The following is an 8831-nucleotide window of genomic DNA, read 5'->3' on the forward strand; positions in this document are numbered from 1 at the left end:
TTGAGAAACAAACTGGTACACAAATGTAATAAAGTTACCTAGAACTATGTCTATAGTAACCTTGGAAGTAATACACATACATAGCACTCCATCTTTCACCAACACACACATTCACACTCCATCCTTCCCCATCACCACCAGACCCGCGTACCGCACATCCATATTCATGTCACATTTAACCGCTCTCAACAGCGCGCCATAACCTCACCATTCTCTCCACTTTTATACGTTCAATCTCGGTTCGTTTACCTTTTCCAGCCAACCACGCCCACACACTATTAAAGCTACTCTGTCACAGGACCCATCAGATTGTGTCCAACGTGAGAGGAGCATGCGGGCACCAGCGTTTTGCATGTCGCCATAGCTCTCCCGAATGTCAGAGTGCATTAACATGCAAGGAACGGCAGTCAAGTTAAAATGTGCATGGCGATTAAGTTGATGTTATTGTGACATGCCATTCTGTTATATAATATATATGTATACATATATGTATATATATATATATATATATATATATACATATATGTATATATATATATACATATATGTATATATATACATATATATGTATATATATATACATACATATGTATATATATACATACATATGTATATATATACATATATATATATATGTATATATACATATACATATATAAGAAGAAAATAATGATGAAAGTAAAATTGCGGAAGTGGTATTTAGTTCATTTTCCACGATTTCATCCAACCCAACTTGGGTGTGAGCACTTTCCCCAATTGTCTCTGATCCAGATTCATCTACATACCAATATTTTCTCTCCAGCCACGCCCACAGAACCCAAACTTCTTCACACCCACATACTGTCTTAAATCCCCGATCTCCGAAAAAAGGGCAGTCATGCCTAGCCACCGCGTAGGGCGGTTAACGGTTGCAATGCTTAAAAACCAGTTCTGGCCAGGTTATAAAGAACAGAATATGGGGACAGAGGTGCTGTCGACATGACCTTCCCTTTTCTCTCTCTCTCTCTCTCTCTCTCTCTCTCTCTCTCTCTCTCTTTTTTTTTTTTTTTTTTTTTTTTTTTTTTGACACGTCTCTTCAAAGTTGATTGATGGATCACTCTCGGTTAACCCTAGACCTTTAGTAAATGGTACCGCCTTTGTGTTGTTTTAGTTGATAAATACTCATATTGTAGTACGACGACATATGATAACTCTAAACAAAGACAAAAAAAAAATCATCTACTTTGGGATGAAGTTTACAAAGGATTACAAAGGCGGAGCATGCCGACAGGAGATCTTTTGGTCCATAACTAGGTCGGATGCGAAAAAATACATATAATAAGTTGCTCTGTCTGTGTTTCACAAGAGCATAATTTTTTTTTCAGTCCTTACCCAGTATCTTCTGAATGGAAAATAAATAAATAAATTATTAAATAAATAAAGCAAGTACGTTAGACAGGTCCTGACCCGCTACAAAACTCAACATGAAATTAATTTTTCCTTTTCAGTACAGGAATTATTTACTTTACTATAATCTTTCTTCATCTTAACCCTCCGGTCATTCTTCGTTGAGTTAGAAAAACACATTAAACGACAGGCAAGAAATGCATATCTAGCAATTAGGGTGACCCTGGCGATGCCCTGTTTTATTCTCTTAAATCTTTTTAAGGAGCTTTAGTATTTGAGTCTTTAGTTCCATTGTACTTCTCCTTAGTTTTGTTCACTCATTGCTATACTCGTACAAAGTGATATAGTTAAATCAATAATGAACAAATACAAGTAAATATACGAGTACGTGCAAATAAATTAATCAGTTAATCTGATCGAGTTGTAATAGAAATAGATGAAATAAAATAAAGATAAAATGTCAATGCACACTGAAATGCTGTACGACGCCCTTTGCATTTGTCTTCCATTTTTCCTCAAAACGACATGACGTCACACCCTCATACGACTCTTCAAGAGAAGACGACGGCCAAATCTCTAGGGAAAATTGGCTAGTTTAATAGCATCACACTAGGCAGAATTTACTGACATCACACTAGGCAAAATTTACTGACATCATACTAGGCAGGATTTACTGTCATCGTATGGGGCAGAATTTACTGGCATCATACTGGGCTGAATTTACTGGCATCATACTAGGCTGAATTTACTAACATCACACTAGGCAGAGTTTACTAACATCACACTAGGCAAAACTTACAGACATTGTACTGGGCAAAATTTACTGACATCGTACTGGGCAGAGTTCACTGACATCACACTAGGCAGAGTTCACTGACATCACACTAGGCAGAGTTTACTAACATCACACTAGGCAGAATTTACGGACATTGTAGTGGGCAGAGTTTACTGACATCATACTAGGCAGAATTTACTGACATCATACTAGGCAGAATTTACTGACATCATACTAGGCAGAATTTACTGACATCATACTAGGCAGAGTTTACCAACATCACATTAGGCAGAATTTACTGACATCATACTAGGCAGAGTCTACTGACATCATACTAGGAAGAGTTTACGGACATCATACTGGGCAGAGTTTATGGACATCATACTGGGCAGAGTTTATGGACATCATACTGGGCAAAGTTTACTGACGTCATACTCCAGTGAGGGCTCAAATACTGCACCTCTCTCTCTCTCTCTCTCTCCATTCCTGGAGAACACTTTCAGTATTTCAAATTTCATGGGTCACCGAGACAAGACCAGGTCAAGCTTGGTGTTGACCCTGCTTGACCTTACACAGACTTCGACCTAAGTAAAGGCGGACTATCTCATTTAGATCAGGGAAAGACATCGAGAAAGAGAAACAAGAACTATTGCTTTACAATTTTATATACCTGGTGGTATACTAGGTAGGATTTATCCTGGTTAAAGTTTGTTTCACACGTACCGACTTTTCGCCGTGCGCCGTTCACGACACGTCGTGCTCTCTCCAATAACCATGGTTGTCTATGGACGCTTTCACACGTCACGAAAACAACCGCGTGTGAAAGCGTCCATAGACACCCATGGTAATTTGAAAGCACAGTGTCGTGTCGTGGACGGCGCAAAGTCGATACGTGTAAAACGAGCCTTAAAAGGGTTATCACACTGGGATTCCACGGGTTTTATCAGCGCACAGTTGAGATTTCGTTTGAGTAAAAAAAGACTTCGGTTACAATACTTAATTATTTAAATCTCCAAATATCAAATTATCTTTCCGCCATACATAGCAAAGCTAAATGATGATTGTAAACTTGTAGGGATATTAACCATACTGTTGAAATGTCCTTAGAGAAGTCTAGACGTCTGTAAGCGAAGTCCTATTCTAGTTAATGAAACGGAGGTTGGAGGTAGGATGTCGGAGGAAAAATAGCCCAGTATGATAACCCCTTTAGGCCTTTTTAATGGACTTTATTCAGCAGAAGGGCGACAACCGGGCTAAGACACCAAAGGTCAGACACTCCGCCCACTGATGAGAAACTGAATCGAAATGTCGTTTCGTGTCCACATCGACTTCGTGCAGTCACCGTAAAAGGTCTGTCGCTCATCCTAAACACAATTATGTTACATAAGAACATAAGAATGGAGGAGACTGCAAGAGACCATAAGGCCGATACTAGGCAGTTTCATGTCCCTTACCACCTGTTACCCCTATACATAAAGTTATCTCATCTTCTCTTAAAACAATCATTAGATTCAGCGCTAACTACATGGTAACTGAGTCTACTCCAATCGTTAACCATTCTATTGGTGAACCAGTTCTTGCCCATTTCCTTCTTAAGTCTACAGTGAGAGTGAGAGATGGAATAACCCAACAGTTGCCATAATAACAAAAGCCACAAAAACTCTAAAAGATGAAAACAGTATCAAAAGGAACACTTCAGTGAATTGCTCAACCCGACCAGTCAGGACAACATAGACAAGATACTGAAACGAAGTCGCCCAGAAGAGGAATCAACAATTCTAGAATGTAATTTGCCTCAGGCAGTAAAGACTAACCCAAGAAAGAAACCATCAGGGATATATGAAATAATAATAAAACCATTTTAGCACTCTAGAAACAGGGGCAACAAGGTAATAATATCCCAGAGAGGTTGACTGGGAAGAAAAGTCTCAGGAGACTAATAACGGGCAGTGATTATCCCATATGTATTGGATGATGCAGCTAGGACCACTTGGGTGGGCGTCAGAATGGACAGCAGGTCTGCCATTCTCTTGCCATAGGAATTGGCATTATGTATTTGCCAAATTCTTAATAGGCTATGGAGGTTTTGATGGTGTGGGAGATGGGGGTTGGTGGAGGTATTCTTGCTGCGGGAGAAATATCTTAGTTATGTCAGGGAGAGGTGGACGGCCTTAGGAATGGTGTGGGGTGTATGGGTGGGTCGGTGTGGCTGAGGTGCAAATTTGAAGGGGCATTCTGGGTCCAGTATTTACAGGACCGCGGATGTGGTGGAAGAATATGTTTAGCATCCGTAGTCGAGTCTCCTCTGTATGAGGACCTGATATACAGAAGTTTCCAGTGCGACCGTCTGTCTGCCCCCAACTTGTGCTGGACTTCGCAAGCTCGGAAATAAGATGTTTAAGGTGGGAGTCCAAAGGAGTCTACTGTCGAGGATCAGGCCTAATAATCGGTTCTGTTCCAGTACTGAGGAGGAGGAGGATATTTCATAGTTGTAGTGATTGAGTATCTTTCCAGCAGCGTCGTCTGCATAAATGCGCTGTGGCTGACTTTGGGGTGAAGAAACGGAATCCACAAGTCTTCGGCCCTATTCTTCGGGTGATGGCTCTTTGGAGAAGACGGTTTTACCTGAGCAAGTACGGTTCCGACACAGAACAGAGCCAAGTCCTCGACATATAAGCTGGCAAATATTTCGAAAAGGTTTCTGTTTAGTTACGTCATCAGTTGTTTTGGTGAAAAGAAGAACAATGATGACGCTCCCTAGGAAGTTCCTTGTTGGACACGTGACGAGAATAGGGGTGTGCCTATGCGCTCTCTGGTTATCCTATGGGTTTGGAATTAAGGTACGAACGTGGACAGAGTTTCCCGAAATCCTAGTAGAGAGTTCGTCTTCTTCATCATTTTTCAAGGGTACCCTAAGGTCGTCCAGGATCTGCTCACCGACACTTCGCGGACATTAATCTCTGTCGTGGTTTTCATGTTTTCTTTTTTAAAATAAACACATAAATAACTTAACGAAGTTTCTGGACGTAGGTCGGATCAGTCTTCTATCCCAAGATGGCAATTTTAGATAAAATAGATATATAAAGGAATAAATAAAATAATGAATATTTATATAAAGGAATTAATTAATAGACAAATTAATGAGAAATATTAATAGAATAAAATAAATAAATAAATAAATCAAAATTGATGTTTAAAATAGTTGATCATACATAAATCAGTCAACTAATAACCAAAATAGATAATCGAGTAAAGAAAAAAATCTTGGCCGCGTTTTCAAAGAAACCTTTCACGAAATCGATGATGATTCATTCACTTTCATAAAATTGTCTGACGTCAACCTTCATAAAATATGTTGCGATCGACATCGGGTCCAAGTAATTAATCCTAAATTGAGACAATTCAATTAATTAATCTATTTATTTATTTATTTATTTATTTATTAAAATCTTCAGTCCGGATCTGACAGTCTTTCGATAGCCACAGCAAAATCCCTCAAGTCGTGACTGGATTGTTAGATTTAATCCTAAGCAAGACATTAGTTGACATCACGATCCCGGATTTTGTTGCCCAGAATGAGCAAAACCGTCTGGCGTTGCCATGGTAACTGGAAGAAGGACGATCCAAGGTCCCCGGATACACAAAAAAGTTGACGACCCGAAGCGTTGTCGTGATGTAGGGTCCCAACTTACATATTAAATAAATAAATAGATAAATAATATAAATAATAAAGAATAAAATAAAAAATCACTACAACTGTTGTATTGGCAGGATATAATTTGGCTCCAATGAAACACGAAATTATATAATTAGTAAATAATTGGAACAAAACTTCAGTGGCCGTGTGATAAAATGCTGCAGAGAAATTTGAATTATAGAACTCCAGTACAGTCAATCTTAAGACTGTCAAAGATATATATATATATATATATATATATATATATATATATATATATATATATATATATATATATATATATATATATATATATATATTTATATATTATTTATTTATTTATTTTTGGGTGTCATTGTGTGTCAAAACAGATTGTTTTTTCGAAAATAACCCCGACGGTGCCGGGCGACCTTACGTCCCAAGAAACGAGTTTGACAACGACCTTTCGTCACGCCGAGGTTTCCCTCCTCCCAGGTGATGTCATAGCTTTCGGGTACGATGACGTCATGTCGGTTTTGTGATTGTCCCGCTCGCTTGGAAGACCTGTCGTTATCTTCTAATAATCGACAAATCCTCATTCTTACTCGTCTCGTCGTGACGTCAGTGCCAATGAGATCGTGACGTCAGCGCTGACAGACGTCACGCTTTGTGGTCGTGTCACTGATGACTGTGTCATCATTTACATACATGACATCACAACTATGTCATCTTTCACGGGTGTGTCATATTACCGAGAATATCGTACCCGTTTCGTCATCGTTCAAAATCGTGACGTCATATTTCGAGATTGACATCATAGTTCAAGATCGTGACGTCATAGTTCAAGATCACGACGTCATAGCTCAAGATCGTGAAGTCATAGTTCAATATCGTGACGTCATCGTTGAAATGTAACGTCACCGACCATACCTCTGACGTCATCGACCTTGCTCGGGTCAGTCCGTCGTCGGGTCGTAGAGTGTTGCGGTCGATCTTGGTCGTTTCCTTCACCGCCCTCGCTTCTCATATGGCTATCGACATACGCCATCAAGGGGATCTGATTTGGGCGACCCGTGGGCGCCGAAGAAAGCTAGCACATTCTCCTGGACTGGAGGGTAAGCCTTCGCTTTGGGGACTGTTAGCCACCCCTGACATTTTCGTGAACAAGAGTGACTATACCCCACCAGACCGTTCTACCCGAACCGGTTTAGTGTAAATGCTATTGCGAAGGATTACAAAGGATGAGTATGCCGGCAGGAGACCTTTTGGTCCATAACTAGGTCGGATGCAGGAAAAATAGAAGAAATACATAATGATAAACAATAAACAAAAATAACAATATTCTATAATAAATTATAATTAATAAAAATATACATATAACAATAAATAAATAAATTATAATAAATAGTCTGCTTCCCTACACATCTCGCTACCTGCCATACTGAATATATGTGCCGTTGTGACGCGTCTACTTCCAACTCGCCCCTTAAAAACTAGGAAATAGGTTCCCATCTCCAGCGTGCACCTGTGACCGCCACTTACCCTAGCTATCGGAGCTCAGAGGGCAAAGGTGACGGCTTTGGCCGGATGTAAAAGTCCCCTGGTTGAACTTCATTTCCTCAGAGTGAGTAGCAAGGTTGCAAGGGCTTAAATGCAGCCATAACGGTCCATTGCAGAACCGGCCTATCCCCTGTGGGGATGATACAGTCTCTGTACTACCTCACCACGGTGACATAATCCTGTCTGGTAAGGTTATACGCGGGAGAAGTGTTACATGTGAAGTATTAGTATACTGAAATGGCCGTGGTTAAGAATGAAGTCTGGGATCAGTGTAATCAGCTCGACTACACTGATGAGGTGCTACCACACACACACACACACACACACACACACACACACGACACTAATCTACCGCTCCTCTGATGTCCGCCGTCGTGGAGATGGGTTGGAAAGCCACTAAACTGTTTTGCACTTACCGGGGATCGAACCCGGACCTTCCACGTTCCGAGGCAAGAACGTTACCCACTGCTCTACGCAGGCTGTGTAAAGTACATCATGTACCCAAACTTGAGCATATATCAACCAAAAACTATAAATCTTCAAGCATGAATATCATCAACCGCGAATAGCCGAAACTACTGAATATCCTTTTTCAACGAAACCAAATCCATTATATCATCGAGGATGTGTATATCGTCAGTTCCAAAGGCGTTCGACCAAATATGAATTATGTTTGACGAGTCTGAACGAAGCTATTTGAGAAAGATCATATTGATGTGAATGGATTCTGTAACTTAACACACGGATCGTGTTCGTGACTGAAACTGCCCCTTACACTATCAATATTGTTTTTATTGACTCAATATTTTTGTGCACTAACAGTCTGAAGTGGCCCCTTACACTATCAATGTTTGTTACGTTATCAATAATTGTTTTATTGACTTAATATTTTTGTGCAATAACAGTCTGATGTGGCCCCTATGCTATCAATGTTTGTTACGTTATCAATAATTGTTTTATTGACACTGTTTTATTTACACTAATCAATATTGGCTTTATTGACTCAATAATGTACAATATGCGTCTGAGGCAGCCCCTATGGCTATCAATATTTTTATAACAATATATTGACTCAATACGCTTGTACAATCCAAGTTCTCTTTGCATAGATTCATCAATACTACCCTTACATTGTCAATAGTATTGTATATTTATCACTGCGCTATCTTGCGTAGGGTCCGCCTAAACAAGGAAATCTCTTTATCATAAGCGCTCCTGACAAATCATTGGATAACGTGCTGGACACGTGATCCGCAAGGATTACCTTATTGGATGAGAGCCCAAATCTCATACTGTCATGTCAATTGGAATGCATTTCATTACACTACATTACACCCACCCACACACATAATAACACGCTCATAAATCCCTTTGTTTAAGGGGGACAGTAACGGTTTGCAATACTAGTGGAAGCTTTTTACTCCGTATACTGTAAACTACTGTAATCGTAGACTT

Source organism: Oratosquilla oratoria, chromosome 31 (assembly GCF_046742065.1).
Source record: "Oratosquilla oratoria isolate Oo_2021 chromosome 31, ASM4674206v1, whole genome shotgun sequence".
Lineage (NCBI taxonomy): Eukaryota > Metazoa > Arthropoda > Malacostraca > Stomatopoda > Squillidae > Oratosquilla > Oratosquilla oratoria.